The 26,669-nt window shown below is 35.4% G+C and overlaps 1 protein-coding gene across 9 annotated transcripts in view; it reads left to right on the top strand.

Moving 5' to 3' along the window:
- The window catches only part of DGKB (diacylglycerol kinase beta), a 675,150-nt gene that overhangs the window by 604,210 nt on the left and 44,271 nt on the right, over positions 1-26,669 (top strand). The gene's annotated exons all lie outside the window — the stretch shown is intronic.

Below are 26,669 nucleotides of genomic sequence, written 5' to 3'. Positions count from 1 at the left end.
TTGATAGTATTGTTGAGTTCAACTGTATCTCTACTGATTTTCTGCCTGCTGGATCTGTCCACTTCTGAGAAAGAGATGTTGAAGTCTCCAATTGTGATAGTTGGATTTCTCCTTGCAGTTCTATCACTTTCTGCCTTATGTTGTTTGGTGCTCTATTGCTAGCACATACACATTAAGAATTGTTATGTCTTCTTGGGGAACTGATCCCTTTGTCATTATGTAATGCATTTCTTTAGCTCTGAAAACTTTCCTTGCTTTGAAGTCTGCTCTGTCGGATATCAATATAACTATTGTTGATTTCTTTTGATTAGTGTTAGAATGGTATATTTTTCTCTGTCCATTTACTTTTAATATACATGTGTTTACATTTAATGTGGGTTTCTTCTAGACAACATATAGTTGGGCTGTGGATTTTGATCCATTCTGACAATCACTGTGTTTTAACTAGTGCATTTAGATACTTTAAAGTGTTATTGATGTCGCTGGATTAACATCCAGCATATTCACTACTGTTTTATATTTGTTACTGTTGTTCTTTGTTTCTATTTTTGTCTTCCACTCTTTTAGTGCCTTTTCTGTTTTTAATTGACCATTTTATATGATTCCATAAAATCTCCTTTTTAGCATATTGGTTATACTTTTCTTACTTTTTTAATGGTCTCTAAAAGTCCATTTTCAAATGAGACAATTTCACGGGTAGTGTGAGTACCTTATAATAACAAAATAATCCTAATTCCTTCCCATCCCTTGTATCATTGCTGTCATTCACTTCTCTTATATATATATACCCACACACATATATATGTGTATATATATATATATGATGTTTACATAAGCATACATAATTGAATATATTGTTGCTATTATTATTTTTATTAAACTGTTATCTGTTAGATCAACTAAACGTTTTCTTTTACCTTCACATATTCATTTCTAAATGGTCTTCCTTTTCTTTAAGTAGATCTGAGTTTCTAGCATATATTATTTTCTTTCTCTCTAAAGAACTTTTTTTTTTAACAGTTCCTGCAAGGTAGAGTACTGACAACAAATTCCCTCAATTTTTCTTTGTCCAAGAAAGTTTTTATTTCTCCTTCACTTTTGATGGATAAATTTGCAGAATACAGAATTCTAGCTTGGTGGGTTTTTTCTCTAGTACTTTGAATATTTCACTCACTCTTCTGTTAGCGTGGTTTCTGAAGAAAAGTTGTATGTAATTCTCATCTTTGTTCCTCTGTAGCTATGGTGTTTTTTTCCTTTGCCTTCTTTCAGGATTTTTTTTTTTGTCTTTGATTTTCTATAATTTGAAAATTATATTCCTGGGTATAGTTTTCTTTGTCATTTATCCTGCTTGGTGTTCTCTGAGTTTCTTGGATCTGTGGTTTGGTGTCTAACATTAATTTGGGAAAATTCTCAGTAATTATTGTTTCAACTATTTCATCCTCTCTTTCTTCTCCTCCTGATATTCCCATTACACATATGTTATACCCTTTGTAGTTTTCCAACAGTCTTTCGATATTTTGCTTTGCGTATTTCAGCCTTTGTTCAGAGATTCTTTCCTCAACAACATCCAGTCTACTAATAAGTCCATAAAAGACATTCTTCATTTCTGTTACAGTTTTTTTTTTTTCATCTATGGCATTTCTTTTTTTGTTCTATGAGGATTTCCATCTTTCTGTTCACTTTCTCTGTTCTTGTGTACTGTCTACATTAGAGCGATAACATATTAATCATGGTTGTTTTAAATTCCTGGTCTGATAATACCAACATCCCTGCCATATCTTGTTCTGATGCTTACTCTGTCTCTTCAAATTATGGTTTTTGCCTTTTTCTATGATTTGTAAATTTTTCTTGATAGAAGACATGGTGTACCAAGTAAAAGGAATTGCTGTAAAGAGGCCTTTAGTAATGTGGTGGCAAGGTGTGGAGGGAAGGGAGTATTCTAGAGTCCTATAATTAGGTGTCGGTATTTCAGCGAGTCTATGCCTCTGGACTATGAACTTCACAAGTATTTCTCAGCTTTTTTATCCCTCCTTATGTGGATCAGGATGGCTAGAATGAGCTGGAGTTGTTCTTTCCCTTCCCCAGGTCAGTTAGGCTCAGATAATAGTGCAGCAGGTTAGGCTGTGGTTAATTATTTTCCTCTAAAGGCAGACCTTATTAAAAAGAACAGAATACTCTGGTATATTTAAAAATGGTTCCTTTTACCCCCCACCTACAGGGAACCTGAGGGGATTTTTCTCGGTATTTACTGTGGGAATCTGGTCAAGCTCTTGGAGGTAAATCTCACAATAACTTAGGGGCCCCCTATGAGTGGAACCCCTGGAGTTTTTAACTGTGAGAGTTGTCCATGCTGAGCCTCCAGCAAGTCTTCAATTACGGTTCCCTACTCTGGTACTGATTCCCATGGCAGTTTTGCTTGTGGCTGAGTCACTCGCCCAGTAAGCCTGGACTCCTATATCTGCCTGTCTGTCTCTTCAATCCTAGAGGCTGTGGTTTGCCCTGAGTCCTCTTCTCTCTTATGAATCCAAGAAGAGTTGTTGATTTTTCAGCCTGTGCAGCCTTTTATTTGTTGTTAGGACAGAGTGGTGACTTCCAAACTCCTTACATATGGAATCAGAAATCTTCAACCTCTATGACTTTTTAAGTTCAATTTTCATACAGAAGAAGCATGAGCCCATGTGAGTTTAAAAAATGTATAGTTGAAAGAAAGCTTCAGGAAGAATGAACTTTCCAAGAACCAACTCTCTTTCATACTTCCTCCACCAGCTATCTCTCATTGTGAAGTTTTTTTTTTTAGCAAAGAAAATAAGATTTTATGCATTGCATTTTATGTGCCAACTGTATTTATCTACTTTTGAATTATCATTTATTACACATAAACTTTTTTCTATTATTCAATTCATATATTTTTTCTAATGGTGAAAATTATTTGGTTATCTTGGTTTGGGATGGAATATGTCATAATTTATCCTACTACAATTTTTTTTTTAATTATTTAACAACTTTACACTCAGCAATGAATGACGGTCATTGAACAAAAGGTAGATGCATTTTGTAGTCACTGATAAAGCAATATTTCCTAGAAATTAACACTTCTCCTTGAATGGCTTAATTTTCTTGCATTTTGCTTTTGGTGTAAATTTCATAGAATAAAAGGAATGAAATATACATAAACGTGTATATACTAATCCATATATATCCTTATTTATCAGTAATGATGAAAACATTTTATAAACTAGTAAAATAATGTGGAACAATTAAAATTGGAAAACATCTTAAATAAATAATCAAATCTGCTGGTTTAATATAAAAGATAATTACATTTATTTTGAGTAATATAAAATGTGTTCTGCACCTGTTTTGTGGAATATACAGTGGAAAGTTACATTATTACACATATATACCTTGATTTTCTCCTTTATAAAATGTAGAGATCAGACTAGATGATCTCTAAAGTTCCTTTCAAATCTTTGTTATACTAAAAATTATATATGTATATATAAAATCAAATTATATATATATCAAATTATATACACACACACAAACATATATTATTTCAGTACCACCTGATCATTTTCTTAATAAAATTTGTATGATCAACTTTACCGTAAGTAATCCTAAATACTTTTCTTGTGAATTCATTGTCACCATTTGTAGTAAAATATTTTAAAACACACACACACACACAAACAAAAAGAGAAAAAAACTGATTCCAGTAGTTTTAAACTTTAATCCTCTTTGTTGGTGACAGAAGTAATGAGTTTTGAGTTAGAAGAGAGGTTTTAAAAAATGTTTGGTATGGGGGCTGGCCCCGTGGCCGAGTGGTTAAGTTCGCGCGCTCCCGCTGCAGGCGGCCCAGTGTTTCGTTTGTTCGAATCCTGGGCGCGGACATGGCACTGCTCATCCAAACCACGCTGAGGCAGCGTCCCACATGCCACAACTAGAAGGACCCACAATAAAGAATATACAGCTATGTACCAGGGGGCTTTGGGGAGAAAAAGGAAAATAAAATAAAATCTTAAAAAATAAAAATCAAGCCAAAGAAATATATTAAAAAAAAAAAAAATGTTTGGTATGTGCCATGCAATGGCAAAGGTTGAGTGTTTATTTGTCCCTGAAAACCTTACTGCTCATTTTTCTCTTATGATTTATCTCATTGCCACAAAGGGCAAAATCATCTGCCAGTTTCACATTTGCTAACATCCACTGTTATGGGCAAAGCCACTTTGCTTTGTGGGTCACACTTCCTGGATGGCCATCATCATGATGATGGCCTAGGGTAGTATTATACTCTGTGTGTGTGTGTGTGTGTGTGTGCGTGTGCGCGTGCGCGTGTGCGCGCGCGTGCACGTGCACGCTATCAACATAGCCCTAAAGATTTTCTCAGATTACTCGTACTAAAATTAGTGTCTTTTCAAATTAGTGTCTTTGGTTTTATAAAAACAATAATAAGGTGAAACTCCCAATTACAACAGATAGGCCACTTCACAAGGTTACAGTATTAAAATAACAAGGAGTACACTTTCTGCATTAATTTAGAGCATGTTGCAATGGGAAGTGGCCTGTGTACCAGAGTACATCCAGCAACAACTTTGTCTTTGTCCTTCAGTCTTGTCAGCCTCTATCTGTATTTCCTTCAAATTAAGGAAATAATCAATAGCATGCACTGCAGCTGTTTCTGTCTTGTGGCCTACAAGGCAAACAGGCATCAGTTGTAGAACAAAATAAAACTAAATTACAAAGAACACTGTCATCACTGGAACTAGGCAGCCACAGAAGCTGATGACATCATAACCTTTGTCTTCAAAGCCAGAAATTCTCTATGATGCTGAAATTGAGTTCTCTGAGCCTAAAGAATAAGAGTGGTTAAATCGTTCTGAGCAGAAGCTAGTTCAGCATAGGCAATGGCTTAATAAATGCTATCGTAATTGATCCTATTCTTAGCAGACACAACCGAACAACAACAAATGTACTTTGCTAAACTATTTTGTTTCATATTTTCCAGTGGCATACATAGTTGTCCAGAATTCTGAAGACAGATGTGATCTTGTGTGAAAGAAGCAAAAGAGAGTAGATCAGACTTTAACAGAACTTCAAGTTTTAAGTTTCTCATTATTTTTTCTGCTGTTTTGTTTTAATGAAATGATGGACAAATGTTACATAGGTATATGTGACATGTATATAATTATATACCTTTGTTCTGTGCTTTTAGCATTTGCATATTTTTCTTGGTCATATGGTCCAGTATAAAGGATTAGACCAATAAATAAGGTTACTGACTCACTTTCTCCTTTCTGCCTCCTTCCTTCTCTCCCCTCCTTCTTGTGTAATTTTATCTAGAAAGAACCCATTAAGCCTTTGTTATTCCATATTTTAAATGAAAATTTAGTTGACTCTTATTTCCTGGTGAATTGACCTGAGAAAATCCTTTACGGTTACTTCTATTATAATCGGCTCTTTTTATTTGCATTGCCTAGTTTTGTTTGGCTATTTGCTCATAGAGTTCTCTAGTAGCTTACCCATTTGGGAAATGTTTTGAAATTCAAACACTTAGCCACTATGATTGTTTGAGTAAAAATTTAAAAAGATGGAACTTTCCAAAGCGTGAATCTAGTTTCAATTTCCAGAGTGGTGTGCATGAAGATGGGGTAGCCATATGTATTCTCAGATCATCCAAAGTGAGATTTTCTGGACCAAAGTTCATTAGGGTATAAAAGAAGCACAGTAATGTCCAAAGTGTAATGAACCAAGACTTGACAATCTGTAGTTGGACTTCTCACTAAATAGGTGTAGGCCCTTAGATAAGTTATATAAACTTCGCAGACCTCAGCTTGTTTATCTTTAAAATGAAAAATTTTTAGGGGCTGGCTCCGTGGCAGAGTGCTTAAGTTCACGCGCTCCGCTGTAGGTGGCCCAGTGTTTCGTTGGTTCAAATCCTGGGCGTAGACATGGCACTGCTCATCAAGCCACGCTGAGGCAGCGTCCCACATGCCACAACTAGAAGGACCCACAACGAAGAATATACAACTCTGTACCGGGAGGCTTTGGGGAGAAAAAGGAAAAAGAATAAAATCTTTAAAAAAGAAACGAAAAATTTTTAATAACATGACCTATTAGCTACCAGCTTTAAAAGTTTCTAAGTAAACGTTAAAAACAGCAGAAATGCCTCATCTAAAAAAGTAATCATAGACATAGATTCCAATGCCATGTAACATTTTTCACTTATGATTCATTTCATTTAGTATAAGTGAAACAACTGGATATTGATAAATATTTGTTAATTATCTGGAAAATGTGGCCAACATAGATTTGATGAACTATGTGATTCAGTTTGACATGTACACATTATAAAATTTTTATAAAAATATTTACGTTATCATTTCCTCTATAGAGTCTTGATTTATAATCTTTCTTTGAGGAAAATAGACATGAGGCTAAAATATAAAAGAGAAATCAGAATTCCAATTAAAATAGTTAAATATATAATTGCTTTTATTAAAAAATGGATCCCAAAATTCATCCTTTCTCTTCATCAGTTTAGTTGTAATTCTCATTTCAAACCTAAATAATCTACATGCCTTTAAAAGTACTAGATTCAGAAAGAGAAAAAATATCTATTTTGCTTACATATAATCCTCTTAACATGCACATGCCAGATGGTGTTTCATATCAGGTCAGAAATAATGAAGGAATCTGGCTTTAAATCTAAGAATCTGGGGGGGAAATGAATAACTAGGGATTACATATTTGTAATAGCATTTTTTTCCTGAAATTCAACCATTTGCAATAATTTCTGATGTGCCTCTGTCTGTGTGTGTGGATTTATGTTTATTTCATTTTTATTATTCTTGTGGGGATTCTGAAAGGTTATTTATGATGTGATTGGACATTTTCTCAATCCTTGGATCTCTATAACCAAATAATAATTTGACCTTCAGATATTTCAAACTGAAACTTAGTACCCAATCTAGAAACTGAAATATCAATGACTCATGGGGAGGGAAAAATGAATAGAAATTCTATTAAGTACGGAGAAAAGTAATATTTTTTAAATTTATTTTAGAGGAAATAATTATAAGATTAAATAACCTGAATTCATCTGCTAAAATAAATAAATAAATTCCCTCTATATAACAAGAGCACATTTCACAAGCATAAACGTGGCTGACTTTAGAGAATAAATTTAAGCTTTTGTGTTGTAAGAAAGAAAACAATTGTACTCTTAATTAAGCCACTCATTTTTATTTTTGCTTGGTTTCTAACTATCTCTTCTTTTTAATATATCATGTGATGCTGTACGTTATTAGCTAACCTGATCAAAGCTTCATCACAATGTTCTATTAGTCATTTTCTTTTTAATATCTATATGTAATACTTATTTGATTCTATGGCCTTGACTGCATGCAAGCTATACAAAAGAGGACAAACAAACATTTCAAGTAATACATTTGGCTGAATCAGGTAAATCCAGTCCCTACTCCCAGACGAAAACCAAAGTCAAAGTTTCACTTCCAGCCTGACAGCATAAGGAGCTCTGCGGACCTGCTCCTTACTGAAACTGGAAAAAATTGTCTAAAAGTAATTTTAACACATGGATCATATAATGAATAAATTAAGTAACATTTAAGAAAATCTGCTAAAACTCTGTGCCCTCCTCCATCAACTGAGCACCCAGCTCCTAAAGCAGAGGTGTTACTCAGAGACAAGTGCGCTATTGTCCCCACTCCCATATCTAGAGCTGTGGCTGAAAGATTTTGCAATTGGAAAAAAAAAAAACAGGCTGTAAAATAGATAGCTCCATATCTCTTCCCACAGGAACTGACTTTATTTGTAATAGAATGTGGAGAAGTTCAAGCTGAAAGGTGCTGTCAAAAACACTGGTGATTATGGTGAAAGGCAATTGGGAGGAGATTGGTAGATTTATTGGAGATACAGGCTAAACTGTAAGCTGGAGAGAACTAGGCATAGACGCAGCTGGGAAGTGCCCTCCAAGGGTCAGAACAAATCTCAAACTCTGATCTCAGGAACTATCCCTTTAAATGATCCTAAATTTGATTAGATCAGTCTGTCAAGCAATTTATCCCCCAGGGCATTGTTGAAAATAAGAGCACAATAGGCCTGCAAGTAGTGGAGCTGAGTGTGACAAGAAAAAGAGACAGTCAAAGAGAGCCCTGCAAAAATCATTGTCATCGAAGGGTGACTGTAGGCATACCCAGAGCTGTGTTCTCTGAGAAGCAACAGTAGAGGCTTCACACACACAGGGTGGGGAGAGGTTGGGGGAGGGGGTGGAGTAGACTTCACTGAAATAATCACTAAACGATAAATAAGCAAATAATAACAAGCCCCAAGGATGGGAGGGTAGTACCTAGAGTTGCTAAAACATATTATCTGAGGTGTTAAGTTTCCAATAAAAAAAAATACAAGAACTGAAACAGAAAAGTATAATCCATACACAAGGGAAAAAAGTGACCAATAGAAACTGCCTATGATTGTAACCAGATGTTGGTTTCAACAGACAAAGTCTTCAAAGTAACCATTGTAAATATATTAAAAGAAGTAAAAGAACCATGATTAAAGAAGTCAAGGAAGGTATGATGACAATATTACATCAAATAGACAATATTAATACAGTATCAATAAACAGATAAAAAATTATTTTAAAAGAACCAAATTTGAATCTTGAGGTTGAAAAGTCCAATAACCAAAGTGAAAAATTCAGTAGATTTGATCTGAATTAATGACTTGAAGATTGATTGATAAAGATTGTGCAATCTGATGAATAAAGAGAAAAAATGAAAAAAATTCAACTCAGAGAAATATGGGACACTATCAAGTGCACCAATGTATGCATAATAGGAGTATCAGAAGGAAAGGAGAGAAAGGAGCAGAAAAACTATTCAAAAAATAGTAATGGCTAAAAAATGTATTGAAAACATTAATCTACACATCCAGGAAGCTCAACAAACACAAAGGATAAAGACAAATAGATCCACAATCAGATCCATCATAGTAAAAGTATTGAAAGCAAAAGACAAGGAGAAAGTCTTGAAAACTGCAAGAAGAAAACACACTGCAATTTACAAGAGAATTCCAGTAAGATTAATAGATGACTCCCCATGAGAAATCACGGAGGTCAGAAGGAATTGGGATACATATTAAAAGTGCTCAAAGAAAAAAAAGTATCAACCAAGAATTCTATATTGATCAAAATCATGTTTCATTAATTAAAGCAAAATAAACATATTCCTGATAAACAAAAACCAAGAGAATTTGTTGCTAACAAACTCACTTTACTTGAAATACTAAAGGAAAACTATGAAGCTGAAATCAATTGACTCCAGACAGTAACTTGAATCCACGTGCAAATACAAAGAGCAATGATAATAATTTAACCATAAAAGATGGTGTAAATGCATATTTCCTCTTCTTCTCTTAACTGGTTTAAAAACTATTGTATAAAACATTAGGTATATAATATATTATTAGGCCTATAACATATAGATATGTAACACACTTGGCAATAATAGCACAGAGAAGATGAGTGAAATAAAAGCTGTTTTGGCTAAGGAATTGATTCCAAATGGTAACTAGATTCACAGAAACAAATGAAGAGATACAGAAATTATAAATTAGAAGATTAATTAGCAAAAGCTCTAAATACTTAAATGCTCTCGATTCTTCTCTCAGCTTCTTTAAAAAACACGAAATTATATAATTTAACCATTAGAAATATGATGTTATGTTTTTAACATTTATAGATGTAATAGTTATAAAAATAACATCACGAAAGGGTAGAATAAAGAATAAAGTTATGGGAGCAACACTTCAGTATCTCCCTGGAATTAAGTTAGTATAAGTCTGAAGTTGATTCTGATAAATTAAGATGTATGTAGTAGACCTTAGAGCAAACACTGACATTGTTCAAGAAAATATAGTGAAAAAATCATTAAAGTAATAACCATTAAAGTATTAAAATGCTAGGTTAGAAAATATCTACTTGCAAAGAGGTACAAAAAAGATACAAGACATCCAGAAAACAAAAAGTAAAATGGCAGACATAAATTCAACTATATAAAAAATGGCAGTAAATGTGAATGCATTAAACAACCCAATCAAAAGGCAGAGATTGTCAGAACAGAAAAAAATAAATCCAACTAGATGATATCTATAGGAGACACACTTCAGATTCAAAGATAGAAATAAATTGAAAGTAAAAGACTGAGAAAAGTTATATCATGCAAACAGCAATCACAAGAAAGTTGGAGTGGCTATAGTAACATAAAAAGAAAATTACAAAAAAGAATGTTGGGGCTGGCCCGTGGCCGAGTGGTTAATTTCGTATGCTCAGCTTAGGCAGCCTGGGGTTTCGCTGGTTCCAATCCTGAAGCAGATGTGACACCGCTGGTCAAGCCACGCTGAAGCAGCGTCCCACATGCCACAACTAGAAGGACCTACAACTAGAATATACAACTATGTACTGGGGGGCTTCGGGAGGAAGAAGAAGAAGAAGAAAAAAAAAGAAGATTGGCAACAGATGTTAGCTCAGGTGCCAATCTTTAAAAAAAAAAAAAAGAGTGTTACTAAAAATAAAGACGAACATTTTATAATGATAAGGGTAAATCTGTGACCAAGATGTAAGTATCATACATCTATGCACCTAACAGCAGAGTATTAAAATGCATGAAGCAAACACTGACAGAAATGAAGGGAGAAAAAGACAATGCAATAATGGTCAGAGATTTCTATATCCCTCTTTTAATAATGATAGAACTGCTAGGTAGAAGATCAACAAGGAAACAGAAAATTTGAACAATGCTATAAACCACTGCATAACATCTGTATGAACACCTGTAAAACAAACATCTATATAATATCTATACAACACTCCACACAACAACAGTAGTTTACTTTCTTTTCAAGAAATCATGGAACATGATTTTATGCTAGGCATAAAATAAACTTCAATAAAATTTAAAAGGTAGAAATAATACAAAGTATGTTATCTGACCACAATGGAACAAAATTAGAAGTCAATAACAAAAGAAATTTGGGAAACTCACTAATATGTGAATTAAATAATACACTCCAAAATAACCAACTGGTCAAAGAAGAAATCAAAGGGGAAATAAGAAAGTACTGTGAGATTAATGAAAATGACACAACCTACCAAACTTATGGCCTGCTGTGCCTAGAGGGGAATTTGTAGCGCTGCATGTATAGGTTGAAAAAATAATCTCAAATCAATAACCTAGCCTTCTATCTTAAGACACTGAAAAAAGAAGAGCAAATTAAACTTAAAGCAAGCAAGAAAAAAGGAAGAAATAGAGATTAGAGCAGAAATTATTGAAATAGAGAATAGAAGAAGAAAAGAATGAGAAAAACAATAGTGAAGTAGAGAATAGACAAACAATAGAGAAAATCAATGAGACCAAAAATTGACTCTTTCAAAAGGTCAACAAAATTAATAAATCTTTATTTAGATTGTCCAAGAAAAAGAGAGGACTCAAATCACTTGAATCAGAAATCAAAGAGGGAACATTACTACTGATCTTACAGAAAAAAAAAAGAAAGACTATAACAGCATGCTATGAAAAATTGTATGCCAATAAGTTACGTTAATGAGATCGAATGGATAAATTCCTATAAAGATACAAAGTACTGAAACTGACTCATAAGGAAATAGACTATCTGAATTGATAAGTAAAGAAATGAAGTAGTAATCAAAATCTACCCACAAAGAAAAGTGTAGGCCCAGTTGGCAGCATGGGTGAATTCTATCCAACAGTTAACGAAGAACTGATACCAATTACTTACAAACTCTTCCAAAGAATAAAAGAAGAAGGAAGACTTCCTTGTTCATTGTATAAGGCCAGTATTACCATGACACCAAAACTACACAAAGACAATAACAGGAAAAGAAAACTACTGACTAACGTGTCTTATGAATATAGATGCAAAAATGCTTAACAAAATAGTAGCAAACCAAATCCAGCAACATACAAAATGAATTATACACCATGACTAGGTGTTATTATCCCAAGAAGGTGAGTTGATTTAACATCTGAAAATAAATTAATGTAATACGTGATATCAACAAAATGAAAACCAAAAATCACAGGAACTTTTCAAGAGACACAGAAAAAAACATTCAACAAAGTCCAACTTCTTTTCATGATAAAAACACTCAGCAAACTAGGATAAAAATCCTCAACCTGATAAAGGGCATCTATGAAAAACCCACAGCTAATATCACATTTAATGGTGAAAGACTGGGTGCTTTCCCTCTAAGATGAGAAATAAGACAAAGATATCCATTCTCATCACTTCTGTTCAACATTGTGCTGGAGGTTCCAGCTAGAGCAATTAGGAAAGAAAAATAAAGAAAAGGCACCCAGATTGGAAAGGAAGAAATAAAACTATCTCTATTCACATATAATGTAAGAAATATATATATATATAATATAACTTCTTGTATACAAGGAATCCTAAAGAATCTACTAAACTTATGAGTTCAGCATGTATGCTTGTTAGATATAAGATCAGTATATAAAAGTCAGTTGTATTTCTACACACTTGCAATTAACAATCAAAAATGAAATTTAAGAAAACAATTTCATTTATGGTAACATCAGGAAAGAAAAAAATACTAGGAATACATTTAACAAACAGAATTCAAAACTCGTACTCTGAAAACTACAAAACGTTGAATGAATGAAAAAGATCTAAATACATAAACGTTTAATGTTCATAGATTGGAAAACTTAAAATTTTTAAGATGCTAATACTCCCCAAATTGATCTGCAGACTCAACATAATCATTATCAAAATCCCAGCTGGCTTCTTTGTAGGAATCGACAAGGTGATTCTAGAATTTATACGGGATTGCAAGGGATCCGGTATGGCTAAAACAATCATGAAAAAGGTGAACAATGTTGGAGTACTCATACTTCCCAAACTCAAAACTTCGTACAAAGCAACAATAATCAAGACAGCATGGCACTTGCATAATGATAGACATATAGATCAATGGAATAGAATTGAGCATCCAGAAGTAAACCCATGTGTCTGTGGTCAACTGATTCTGATAAGGGCATCAGACCAGTTTAGTGGGAAAGTAATAGTCTTTTCAACAAATAATGCCAGGACAACTGGACAGCCACTTACAAAGAATGAAGTTAGGCCCTTACCTCATACCACATACCAAAATTAACTCAAAAAGAATCAAAGGCCATGATGTAAGATCTAAAACTGTAAAATTCTAAGAAAAAAAGTAGGGATAAATTTTCATGACCTTGATTCAGCAATAGATTGTTATATATGACACCAATAGCATGAGCAACAAAAGAAAAAATATATAAATTGGACTTCATCAAAATTAAAAACTTGTGCTTCAAAGGACACAATCAATAAAGTGAAAAGACAACACACAGATGAGAGAAAATAACTGTGAATCATATATCTAAGGGACTTGTATGTACAATATATAAAGAACTCTTACAACTCAATAACAAAAAGATAAATAACACAATTCAAAAATATGCAACGGTTCTGAAGAGATATTTCTCCGAAGAAGATATACAAATGGCCAATAAACACATGCAAAAGTGCTTGACATCATTAGTCATCAAGGAAATGCAAATCAAGACCACAATGCACTACCACTCCACCTCCACTAGGATAGCTAGAATCAAAAAGTCAGATAATAAGAAGTGTTGATGAGGATGTGGAAAAATCATAACCGTTATATCTTGCTGGTTGGATTGTAAAACGGCGCTTCCACTTTGCAAAACAGTCTAGCCATTCCTCAAATAGTTAAACATAGAGTCAGCATATGACTCAGCAATTTTACTCCTAGGCAAATGTCCAAGAAAGATAAAAGCATATGTCCACAGAAAGACTTGTACATTAATGTTTATAGCAACATTATTCATAATAGACAGGTAGAATATAATCTATTCATACATTTCAATATTATTTAGCTACAAAAAGGAATGAGGTATTGATACATTCTGCAACAAAGATGAACCTTTAAAAGCATTATAGTAAGTGCAAAAATCAAGTCACAAAGGACCACATATTATATTTCATTTATGTGATATATTCAGAATATCTATGGACATGGAAAGTAAATTAGTAGTTGCTGGGGAGATAGTGAGACTGGCGGGGTTCAGAGATTGGGAAATAAGAGGGCAATATCTAAAGGATACGGGGTATCTTTTTGAGGGGATAAAAAATGTTTTAAAGTTTACTGTGGTGATGGTGCACATATCAGTAAATATACTAGAAAACATTGAATAGTATACTTTAAATGGGTGAATTGTATGGTATGTGAACTATATTTCAATAAAGCTGTACAAAAGAGTCTCTGTCCCAGGAATGATAGTTTATTTTCTTTCTCAAAGAATAAAATGTAATACTTTAGTCTATAAAGTCCATAAATGGACAAAAGTATGATCAGCTTCCCCTTATCTTCCTTCAAGCCATCTCTTATTCATTATGGGCAAGAGCCACTTCCAAGGCAGATCGTCTTCATTCCCATTAGCATTTGGCCTTTGGTCAATTCACAGCACAAAAAGAGCTTTTGTTGGCAGACATCTTAGACCACCAACAAATTCACCTATGAGGGTGAGCAAATATCATTGTGGTTTTTACTACATTTTTTTTAAGAGTGATATTTTTATTTAACTATTGAGTGCTTTTGCAAGATGGTTTCAGCATTGAGACACATAGAGTAATCTTGATCAAGATTTAAAACTCTTATTAAAACTATGACCTTGTAAATATGACTTCAAGCGTCATGGTGAAGTTAGCCTAGAGCTGAAATTTATTATCTACTGGGAAAAGATTTCAAATTCTTTCTCCATTTCCTCTGAATAAACCATATGTTTCTTTTTCTCCTTTCTATTTTGAACATATTAATATTAGAATACCTCATATTGAAAATTCTTTTTGCTCAAATGTTTTTGAAGACTGTAGTCTTATGAACACAAAGCTTTATCTGGTGTGTGTATCTGTGTGTTTATGTGAATCTACGCTACCAAATAAACTTTATTTCAAAGTCAAATGAAATCTAACATTTACTCATTAGTAAGGGTCCTAACAGGAAACAGATTAAACACTCAAGTTAGATTCACTCGAGGAGGTTTAACTTACACTGGGACCTATTACAAAGGTATGAATAGAACCATGGGATCAGATGCAATGGAGTTGTCACCATCTTGACCTCAGTGGATGAAGGAGGGAAAAGGAAAGAGGAAAGTGGGGGAAAAGACAGAATGATGGAGAGCGAGCTGCCTTGAGAGGAACATAATATTCTGTCAAGGATCAGTCCACCGAGCAAGCCTGTGGGACTTCATAAGGAGAAAAGGGAATGGGTAGCTTGAGCTCTATGTGGATCCTACTTGCATCTCTCTTGCTTGTAGCTTGTTTTGAGGTGTATTCTGTTTTCCACTTGTATTCTAAATAGGTCTTTTGGAATTTGCAATATGACTATTCATCATAGACTTTTACATAAATCTGGTACGATTAATTTCTTCAGAATCTGACAATGGTCACAAAATCTTTGTAATACTTTATAGACTGTTGATCCAGATAAACACCAAAGAATATTTGCAATGATTGTTTTTCTTTAAGGTTAATGAAAATGGGAAGAATGAAGTTACAGAGATTGCAGCTAGACAACTAGCTTCAGAGATTTGGCATCTAGAAAAAAATCCATGTATCAGGGAAGCAAGCAAAAATCTAAGCATTAAATTCAACTGAAGGTGGAGAAAATTAGTAGACAGTTGTTCATAATTATTAAAATCATTATGGGAAAAGATGATATTATTTACAAACAAAACTTTGCATTATTCTCACTTTAAAAAATTTAATATTCAAATAGTGCTTTAGAATCCTCATGCATATCCTTTAGAAATATAATGCACTTTGGATCTGTAAGGGAACTTAGAGACCCTCTAGCCCTTTCTCTTGTCATTTGATGTAGACATTGGACTGTAAAGAGAAAAGTGACTTTCTCAGTCCATTCAAGTTCTCATTCAATGGACAAGATGAAATAAGAAGATACACTAGAGATTCAGAAGAATTTTTTTAACAACAATATATTTATGTAGTTTTTATTAAATGTAATACATAAAAACTAAGATATATAGAAAGTATATATTGTTGAAAAAGAACAGAAAATAATTCAAAATTCCATCTTTCAAAGATAACCACGACCAGCATATTGGTACAAATCCTCCAATTTATCTTCTGGACACATACCCCCTTCCTAATCCCCCCCAAGGCATTTTCATTGACAAAAGTGGTAACTTACTATATGTATTTTCATAACCACCTTTTAAATTTTATAATTTTGATTTATGATAATATTTTAAACCACGTTTATCGCTCATGACATAACAATACACTAGTGTGGCTTTGAGAAATCCAAAAAAATCTTGAGCATGTCTGAGATTTGAGTGATAACACCCATATTTACCAGTCATTTTCTTTCTTTCTTAAACACATTCCTTTACCTCTAGTTTCTGATCAGGTTAAAAAGTTAAAAGGAAAAAAAAATCAAAATTATGTCCCTTTATTATTCATTCTCATCATGGCCTATTTTTTCATTTCCTTCATAGTATTTATTATAATTTGCAATTATGTATCAGTTTTTGTTTTAAACCTGTATCCTCGTTGGACAGTAAACGCCAGGAAGGCGAGAATACTGTCTACTCGCTTTCAAGTCATAGCACCAGGCTTGAGACATAGTAAGAGCTTAGTAACTATTTGTGTGACTCTACAAATCAATCTGCTTAAAGAAATATCCAGGGGCCGGCCCGGTGGCGCAGCGGTTAAGTTCGCGCGTTCCGCTTCTCGGCGGCCCGGGGTTCGCTGGTTCGGATCCCGGGTGCGGACATGGCACTGCTTGGCAGCCATGCTGTGGTAGGCGTCCCACGTATAAACTAGAGGAAGATGGGCACGGATGTTAGCTCAGAGCCAGGCTTCCTCAGCAAAAAGAGGAGGACTGGCAGTAGTTAGCTCAGGGCTAATCTTCCTCCAAAAACAAAACAAACAAACAAACAAAAAACAAAAAAGAAATATCCAGGCCACATGTAGACGGTAGCACACATATAAAGGGAGACAAGATTAGCATAGTATAAACAAATATATTTGAAAATGTTTGACTTTTCTGAATAAAACACTTCTTTCAAATTTTTTTTTCTTTTCAGATACATATTATTTCAGTGCACAGAGGAGTAACATTAGTCATCTTATTAGGAAAGAGCTCAAATCCAAAATCAGAATGTTAGTTTGCAAATCTAAGCTCCACCATTAATTAATTGGGCCAGTTATTTAACTCTGTGTCTTGGTTTCCTCGTGTAGAATGGAGATGATACTAGTACTCACCTTATGGGACTACTTGAGGATTAAATGAGATAAAACATATAAAACTGTTGTAGATTAACTGCACTTATTAAATGTTCAAAATAGTATTATTATTGACATTCTTATTATTCTGGGCTCATCTGCATGCACAGACTTTGATGAAATTCGAGAGAAAAAGGAATGTGCATGTAAGAGAATAACTAATATTTATGCTTAATTCAAATATGGATGAACATCCCCAAAACAAGAAAGAATATGATATATTCAACAAAGTGAAGAGTTATGTTTACTGTTATAAATGAAGACAAGAATGGCAGCAGATAGAGCTAGAAAGGAGAGCATGGACAAGATAATATGTGGTCATGTAAGCCTGGTCAAGACTTTGGACTTTTATCCCAAGAATGATTAGAAAGGCTAAGTGTATGTAATTAGGAAACTGGTATGATCTGCACTTGAGAGAGGCTGAATAGATGTGGGCAATCAGTTAGGAAGCGAATACAGTTACTTTGGACTAGGATGGTGGTATCAGAGATGAACAAAAGTGAAAAAGTGTGAGGAGTACCTGGGAAGGTGCACATGGGGAGAGAGGGAGAAAGAAATATGTACCACCTCAGTATACTCGTAACCAGAGAAAGGCACACTAAAACAGGAGAGGCCATTTTTCTCCTATTTTATTGGAAACAAAAAAATAAAAGTTTATTACTATGATTGATAGTAACAATTAAGGCCATAAAATGTGGGGAAGATTATAGTCTCCATAATCTCTGGTGAGAATATAACCTACGTGGCCATTGCCACAGTTTCATGAGTGCTGGCAGAAGACACAAGAAGCTTGGGTTAGATGATGAAGTATAGTTTATTACTTATAATGGTAGCAGTAGCCAGGATATCAGGCTTTTTGTTCTAGTTCCCCCAGCTCTAATTTCCACAGGACAACGCAAAGAGAGCCAGACAACATCTGCCTGTGCAGTGGGTTGTATTATAGGAGAATTTGGAGCTTAAAGGGGAACATTATTACACTGTAGCATAAACATACCTTCCTTTCACTCTGGAGGGGGACACATTATCTTCCAACACTGTATTATACATCCTTGAAAAGATACAAAGACAGATAAAGCCTTACTTGCCAGACACAGAAATCTGACAAATCCATGGAGAAGGGTGTCCCACCACTACTTGGGAGTATGCTCTGGTGGTATCTTTTAAAACTATATTCTTCAACCTTGAGAAACACTCGTACAAAGAGCCAGGTATAAAGATACTCACTGCAGCATTATAATAGAGAAGAGGAGAAAGCCTAATTTTAAATAGAAGAAAGCCTAACAGTAGGATATTTATACCGTCATATTTTGTGCATTAATTAAAATGAGACAAATCTATATATTAAAAAATATCTAGCCAGGATATGTTTTTCTCTGAATAAACCAAATTACAGAGCATGTCACTATTTGTTTTTTGTAACAACTGACATACAAACTAATCCGTGTATTTGAATTCTAACTTGTACCTATGAGTATATGTAAAAATGGACAAAAGATTTGGATGAATATACACCAAATTGATAAGTAATTTTATCTCTAGATAGAGAAAGACAAAGCTGGACAAGAACTGACAGTGATGCTGAAAGGACATTGTTGCCATGTTTTACAAAGGACATATTCATGTATGACTTGTTTAATTTCTAAAAGTTAATTGGCAAGACTTGGTAATTGATAGATTTGGGAAAAGAGAAAGATAGGTATCGAAGCTGACAAGTTATCTGACTGAATCAGTTGGGTGAGTGGTAGTAAAATTTGGATGGATTGAGAAATGTAGAAAAGGAATGGGTATTTGGGGGGGATGGACATGATGAGTCAATTTAGAAGTGTTGGGTTTGTCATTCAAATTCAGATGTTGAATGAACAGTTTGATGTTACGGCCTGAATTTGGGGAGACTGGAGATTAGAATGTGTAGGTCAGCTGCAAAATGGTGGTATCTGAAGCCGTGTTGGTGAATGAGAATTTCTAAAGAAAGGACGCAGTGAAAAGAGAACCCAAGACAAAGCCCTGCAGAATTTCATCCTCTAATTGTTGGATAGAAGAAAGGGGGAGAGCAAAGGAGACTAAGAATAAGCGGCCAGAGAAGTCAGGGGAACAAAACAAAACAGAAGATGAGAGTGAGTGTCACAAAGCAGAGGCTGAGGAAAGAGACTGCATGAAGCAGTAGTGATCAGACATGTCAAACGCTGCCGAAAGATCTATTAGGGTGATGAAGTCTTTTGCTTTGAGCAGCATGAAGAGACATGACTTATGAAATGAATATGATGAATTTTAATGAAATGTTAAAGAAAGAAGCCAGATTTGCGTGGTTTAAGAGGTAAGAAGGAGGGGAACAAAGTCAAGAAACTTGTAAAGATTTTTAGTTGAGAAAGAGGGGAGTTATGGTGAAAGTGATCATTGTAGGGGAACAGAACATCTATATAAATTTTCTTTTCAGGAGAGAATCCTGAGTGGGTTAAAATTCAGATGGCAAGGATCCAATGGAGAGGGAGAATGAATGAAAAATCAAGAAAAGGTGAGGCTATAAAGCAGGAAGAAATGGGCTTACTTTATAAAGAAAAAGAACAACAAACCTGTTATAAAAGGGAACAAAGAGGAAAAGGTGAATGCTGGTCCTTGTAGGCTCTAAGATGGTGCCATGTTTAAGCAGTGCCCATCGGTGACTTCTAGTTTCTCTATGGTAGGTGGCATGGTCATTTATTGAGGGTAAGGGAGATTTAAAGAGAGGGACGTGAAGTTTGTGTAGAACGCGTTGTTGATTACATGAGGCTTTAGGTCATAGAGACTGCTGGATGGATGATCTCCACCATCCTCATTCCACCACGCTGATGGATTCTGAAAATCAGATGTACGTTGAGACTTTGGATGGAGCCAAGTCACATTAAAATTCTGTTATGATTCTCACAACACATTAAAACTCTGTTATTTTTCTGGCAATAATATTTAGAGACAGAATTTTAAACTGAAGAGTTAACCTTTTCCAGATTGTGCACATGGATATGTATCTAACTAAACTGAAAGGACAAAGCAGCCATCTTTCTCTAGTGCTATGTGCTAATCAGTCTCCCAAAATTGGCTGGCTGCCCTTGAGCCTGAAAAGAATTCCTGCTTGCTTTTGTGTTGAGTTAAAGAGTCAGGCATTTGCCCCCAGTAATGGAGGCATCGCCACTTCTTGCTTGGCCATTGCACCACCAGATGTATCACATAAATACTCTAATGGATAGTGGTGGACTAGGAACATAGCAGATAATCTGATGCAGGCAGATGCTAGCAGTCAAGATTACTCAAGCTGTATTGAAATTTCCTTTGCACCTGGCACTGGAGGTGTTAGCCATGCCAGTTCAATCCCCCCAACACAGATGTTCTTGTTGTACCACTTTGTATGTATAACATTTAGGTTTCTGTTCAGCTTTGCCACAGTACACATAAATACTGTCATCCAAAGACCACCCATTTATTAGTGCACCTGCATCTTCAACCAGATTTCTTTCATTCTTTTTCAATGAATGCTCGACACTTTTTAAAAAACGAGACAGCCATAGGGTGAATAACCTTTTTCTCTGCCAGATAGCTTAACAAAATGATGAGCATGATGATGATGATAAAAAATAACAATATCAGATGCAAAAAGTAAACCCCCAAAACAATGTTACTGAAACATGAAGGAAACTGAACTCTGTGTGAGCCAAAGATGTTTTATTAACTTCTGTTTTAAGCTTTTCTTGATTTCTTATTAGTGAAGAAGGTAGATTATATAAATAGTTATCTTTCTCAAAGCTAAATTCTCCTTTTTTTCTTCAAATGGCTTTTGATAGAGCTACCTCGTAAGGAGCAGATTTTCCTGTAGGTGAATCTCTGAGGCCCCCATTTTAAATTAATAGGAGTGGAGCTCTGTGCAGCTGAAGACTGGATATGACCTCCTGAGTATGGTATGAAAAAACCTTTGGAGGGAGGCAAGATCATTACTCCAGAGAATAGCTTTGTGTAGTTGCTGTCCTACTGAAGTGGGGAAAGGGCATCAAAATGTTTTGATCTTGTTTTTATAGTTGCAAGCAGTGTCTGTCTCTTTCCAAATACCTAATTTAGAAATATATTTCTCTATGAAAAGAAATTTCAACACTACTTAATTTTGGTTTGGGGGAGATAGAACTGCCTTTCATTATTTATTTGAAGCAAATAAATGTTTAAACATGAGCTACATTTTAAAAATTGATGAGTGGTGTTTCAAAGGGTTTTTTTCATCAGTAGTAATAGTTTCCCAGGTTTATACCCATGTCCTGTTTATTTCCCACTCTGCATATAGCCACTAGTGTATTCTGTTTGAGACTTACATATGCCCCCCACAGAGAGAAGAGAAACAATGTATGCCACGATATCAATATCACTCCTGTAATTTAGTAATTCCCTGTCTAGAATATATAGGCTACCAAGATGCCAGATAGTTAAGGGATAGAATGGAAAGAAGAGGAGGATCCAAACAGAAAAATGAAGGAGCAAAAAGGATAAATGAAAAAATAAAAACTAACCCTATCCAGGAGGCTGTGAATGTCCTTTTGTTTATTTCTGCCAACTCTTGGAGCACTGGGATAGGCCTGAACGGACACTAGCAGTGGCTTCAGTGAGTAGTTAGAGAATCTAGCTAGCTGAAGAGTCTACCTAGTGCTCTTGCATTCCAGAATTAGACAGAAAATTAGAATGCAGAAAAATGAAGAAAGAACCAATAAAAGTCAGGTTCCTTAACTATTCTAAAATTAATGCAATTATTTTCATTTAGAACTCTCGTTCAATATAAAAATACTAGCATACGCGTACACACAAGCACAAAGAAACATCAATCTATAACTTAGAAGAAAGAGGGAAGGAGAGGGAGAAATCAGGGCTGTCTGGCTGTCCCTGGCATCCACCAAAATGGACGGGAGCCTTTTGAAGTAGAACCTGAACCCCCATTAATCCTTGCTGCCTCCTACTTCAAACATGAGGATTAAATAGAATACACTTTATCCTAGACTAGTCTTTGTTTTCTTCGAGTTTTTAAGGCCTTCTAATACTGCACTCCCACTGTAGTTCAAGATCCCAGAGTACCAGTACTCACTATTCCTCTTCCATCCTTGGAATCCTTTTCTAGTTCAAGGAAATGTTAATATTGTTTATGAGGGTAACAGCAACTATTGAGTGCCTGTCCTGTGCCAAGCACGGTGCTAAGTGTGATGAATATATTCTCTCACTAGGTATTTTTTGTTTCATTTTACAGACAAAGGACGCTTGCAAAGATTAAATATATTTTCAAGGTCACACAATTAATAACTTAAGGAGCAAGAATCTGGACCCAGAATTCACATTATAAAGCTTGCATGATTAATCTCTATAAGACTTTACTAAGATCACAGTAGAGCTTTACAAACAAAATTGTGTTGCTAACATATTTAAGTTTTGAGGTTGCTACTTTAAAAATATCTATTTTACTTTTCTTTGAGGATATAGCATTGGGATCCATTTCTTTCTCCTCTTTCGTTCCACATTTACTCTCTCACCCTCACTTTTTCATGCCGTGCTTCCAAAGTACAATTGAAGAGTGGAACTAAAAAGATTGCCACCTCAGGATAAAATTTATAGTTTTACTTTGACACATGTATCAGTTATGTACTTAGCTGCAAACAACAGAATCGAGCCTCGCTTGTGTAGAAAAAAGGAGTTTATTTAATGATATTAGTAGCCACAGAGTCTCTCCAAATGACAGAGAATCAGGCTTAAAAGCCGCATATCCAGGAACCACGGATAAAGTACATCGCCTAACTTTTGCATAGGGAACATTAGTGTCACTGCTTCTGTGTACGAGTAGAACACCCTACCATAGAGATGCAGGACACAGGATGCTACCTCAGGACCTCTGTCATGACTCTCTCAGAGAATAGAATGTCTCCATGCCATCCTGGCCAGAATACGGAGGTTGCTTAAAAAGAGTTGGGGAAGGAAGAAAGTACGACAGGTGTCTTCAACACCCAATAAGTTGAATATAATAGGTTAATTAAAAGTTATTTTCAATACCTATAGTCTCCATCTTATTTTTTTTACCCTAATACTTAAGTTTTCTGCATCGTCTTTTTCTTAGTTGAATATTTGCTAGTAACTGATGTAAATTGTACTTTACTACTATTGTCTTATGTAATAAAATTTATTTAACCTATCAGAGATCCTGCTCACTCACTTCCTACAAAAATAGTTGAAACATTAAATGAATTTTATCCAATATGGGATTTACTTGTATCTTAGAGTTTGCTGAACTTTAGCATATATTGATTTTTACAATAATCTGATGAGGCAAGCAGGATGACATTATTTCCACTTTGTAGATTAAAGAAATTGTATTTTGGAAGGGTCATGTGATTTCTCCATGCCAACAATCTGCATATGTTGTTCATTGTATAAAATACTTCAATGGGGGGGCCAACAGCCCTTCAAATAAGTCAAAACTGTTTGACATGGTTTGTAAAACCATGTGCCCATGAACTTGCTTACTTTTTGAGCCCAATATGCCTTTTCCCTCATAGCCCCTGAAATTCCATGCTGCAACTATATTGAACAATTTCTAGGTTATTTTAAGTATCAGGATTTATCTCACCTTTCATTGTCCCTTTGACAGTGTTGCTCTGCTTGAAACCACCGTTGCCTACCTGTTCACCTGGCTGAGTCTCAGGTTGTTGCTGACATGTGACTTCCCCTGGGAAATCTGCCTTTCAGGATGGTTAACTTCCCTTCCTACAAACAACCTGGCACCTTGAACTTAGCCTTCTCTTAACCCCTATCACTTTTCTCAATAGGTCTTTTAGTGAACTGTTTGCCTATGTGGATTCCACACACTACCTTCTCTCTTAATTAGACTGGAATCTCTGTGGAGTCACTTACCATGTCTTTCTAATTTATCTCAGAAATGCCAGCCCTTTCAGGAATTGACAGCTTGTAGTTGGTACAGAATTTTTTCTTTTGAATATGTTATTAAATTAATTATCACCTGGTTAGCATAATATGTCAGAAATGATCTCGGGGCCAGCCCAGTGGCACAGTGGTTAAGTTTGCAGGTTCTGCTTCTCAGCGGCCCGGGGTTCGCTGGTTCAGATCCCGGGTCCGGACATGGCACTGCTTGGCACGCCATGCTGTGGTAGGCATCCCACGTATAAAGTATAGGAGGATGGGCGTGGATGTTAGCTCAGGGCCAGTCTTCCTCAGTAAAAAGAGGAGGATTGGCAGTACTTAGCTCAGGGCTAATCTTCCTCAAAAGAAGAAAAAGATAAGAAATGATCTTATTCAAAGTCTATAGTGTTTCTTGCTTACATCCTTCTTACTGTCTGCATCTCTATCTCTAATATAAGACTCATGCATGTATTGTATTGTTATTTGGCTTGTCTGCCTGTATGATGCCATTTCCTGTTTTGTGGATGCAGTGAGGCTCTTCCACATTCTGGCCCTGGGGCTTTTTGCAGTTAGTATTCTATGCTCAGAAGACAAAATCACAAGTGACCAGTGGGGCCAAAAGTGAAGCCCTGGGGGTAGGGACTTGGTTGAATTGGAAAGGGCATGCCTTCTCTAAAGAGGAGGAAATTTGCAAGGAGGGCAAGTTGGCCCAATTTTACCAGATCCTTCAATCTTTCAAGAATCTCATGATTACATATTTATTTGGAATCTACTTATTTTTTAAAATGTTAGCCAGAATGGGACAAAATATTTGAAAACTATATATCTGGTAAAGTGTAAATATCCAAAATATAGAAGGAACTCCTACAACTCCTCGGCAAAAACAAACAAACCAAAATAGACAGTTCTCCAAAGAAGAGATACATTCATTTACCTATAGGTATATGAAAAAGGTGCTCAACATCACTAACCATCAGGGAAATGCAAATCAAAAACACGATGAGATATCACCTCATACCTGTTAGAATGGCTATTATAAAAAAAAAAAAAAGAGAAGTGTTGGTGAGGATGTGGAGAAAAGAGAACCCTCGTATATCGTTGGTGGGAACGTAAGTTGGTGCAGCCACTATGGGAAACAGTACGGCGGCTCCTCAGGAAATTAACAGGACTGCCATATGATTCATCGATCCCACTTTTAGGTATATTACCAAGGAATTGAAATCAGAATCTTGAAAAGTTATCTATATTCCCATGTCCATAGTGTTAGTCACAGAAGCCAAGACAAAAAAAGCAACCTAAGTGTTCATTGATGGATGAGTGGATTAAAAAAATGTGGCATATACCTAGAATGGAATATTATTAAGCTTTTAAAAAGAAGGCAATCCTGCCATTTGTGACATCATGGATGAACTTGGAGGACATTATGCTAAGGGAAATAAGCCAGACACAGAAGAACAAATACTACATGCTCCCACTTACATGAGAAATCTAAAATAGTCAAACTCATAGAAGCAGAGAGTAGAATGGTGGTTACAGGGGCTGGGGGGAGGGGAAAACAGGGCGGTGTTTGTCAAAGGGTACAAAGTTTCAGTTATACAAGAATAACTCCTAGAAATCTAGTGTACAGCATAGAGCCTATAGTTAACAACACTGTATTGTATACTTAAAAATTTGCTGAGAGTAGATCTTACATTAAGTGTTCTTATCACAAAATAAAAAGAGGAGAGGAAACTTTTGTCACTGATGGATATGTTTATGGCATAGATTGTGGTGATGGCTCCATGGCTGTATGCTTCTCTCCAAATTCATCAGATTGTGTACATTAAATGTATACGGCTTTTTATATGTCAATCATACCTCAATAAAGTGGTTTTAAAAAACAGAAAAATTTGATATATTAAAAACAAGTTTTAGCAAGGATTGAAAAACTGAGAACATGTTATGGTCTGAGTCAAACAGTTCTTTGACACTTCTTTTGATTCAGTCCTCTAGCCAACAATTTGTGACTTTTGCTCCCTGAACAGAGGATATGAGACGTCCCAAAGAAAGAGAGGATTTTAAGGGTAAGGAAAGAGAAAGGAGAGGTTCTGCTGGGCCAGGCAGAAGAAAGGGCTACTGTGGTGGATCCCAAGAACAGTGTACAACCACAAGTGGTTCCCTGGAAGAATCCTAAGAAGGTGGTGAGATGTCCTCAGATGGAAGAGCTGTGGAGGGATCTTCCATCTCAGATGGAAGAGCTAGGAGGCAGCCCCAGCACGCGTCTCAACAAGCGTCCTCAGTCCCACATGTACACGGCATCAGAATGCAAGCTTATATACCAGGAATAACAGTGGCAATATGACACAGTAAGA

Source organism: Equus przewalskii, chromosome 4, assembly GCF_037783145.1.
Source record: "Equus przewalskii isolate Varuska chromosome 4, EquPr2, whole genome shotgun sequence".
Lineage (NCBI taxonomy): Eukaryota > Metazoa > Chordata > Mammalia > Perissodactyla > Equidae > Equus > Equus przewalskii.
The sequence above is the reverse complement of the archived record's forward strand: the minus strand, read 5'-3'. Positions and strand labels throughout refer to the sequence as shown.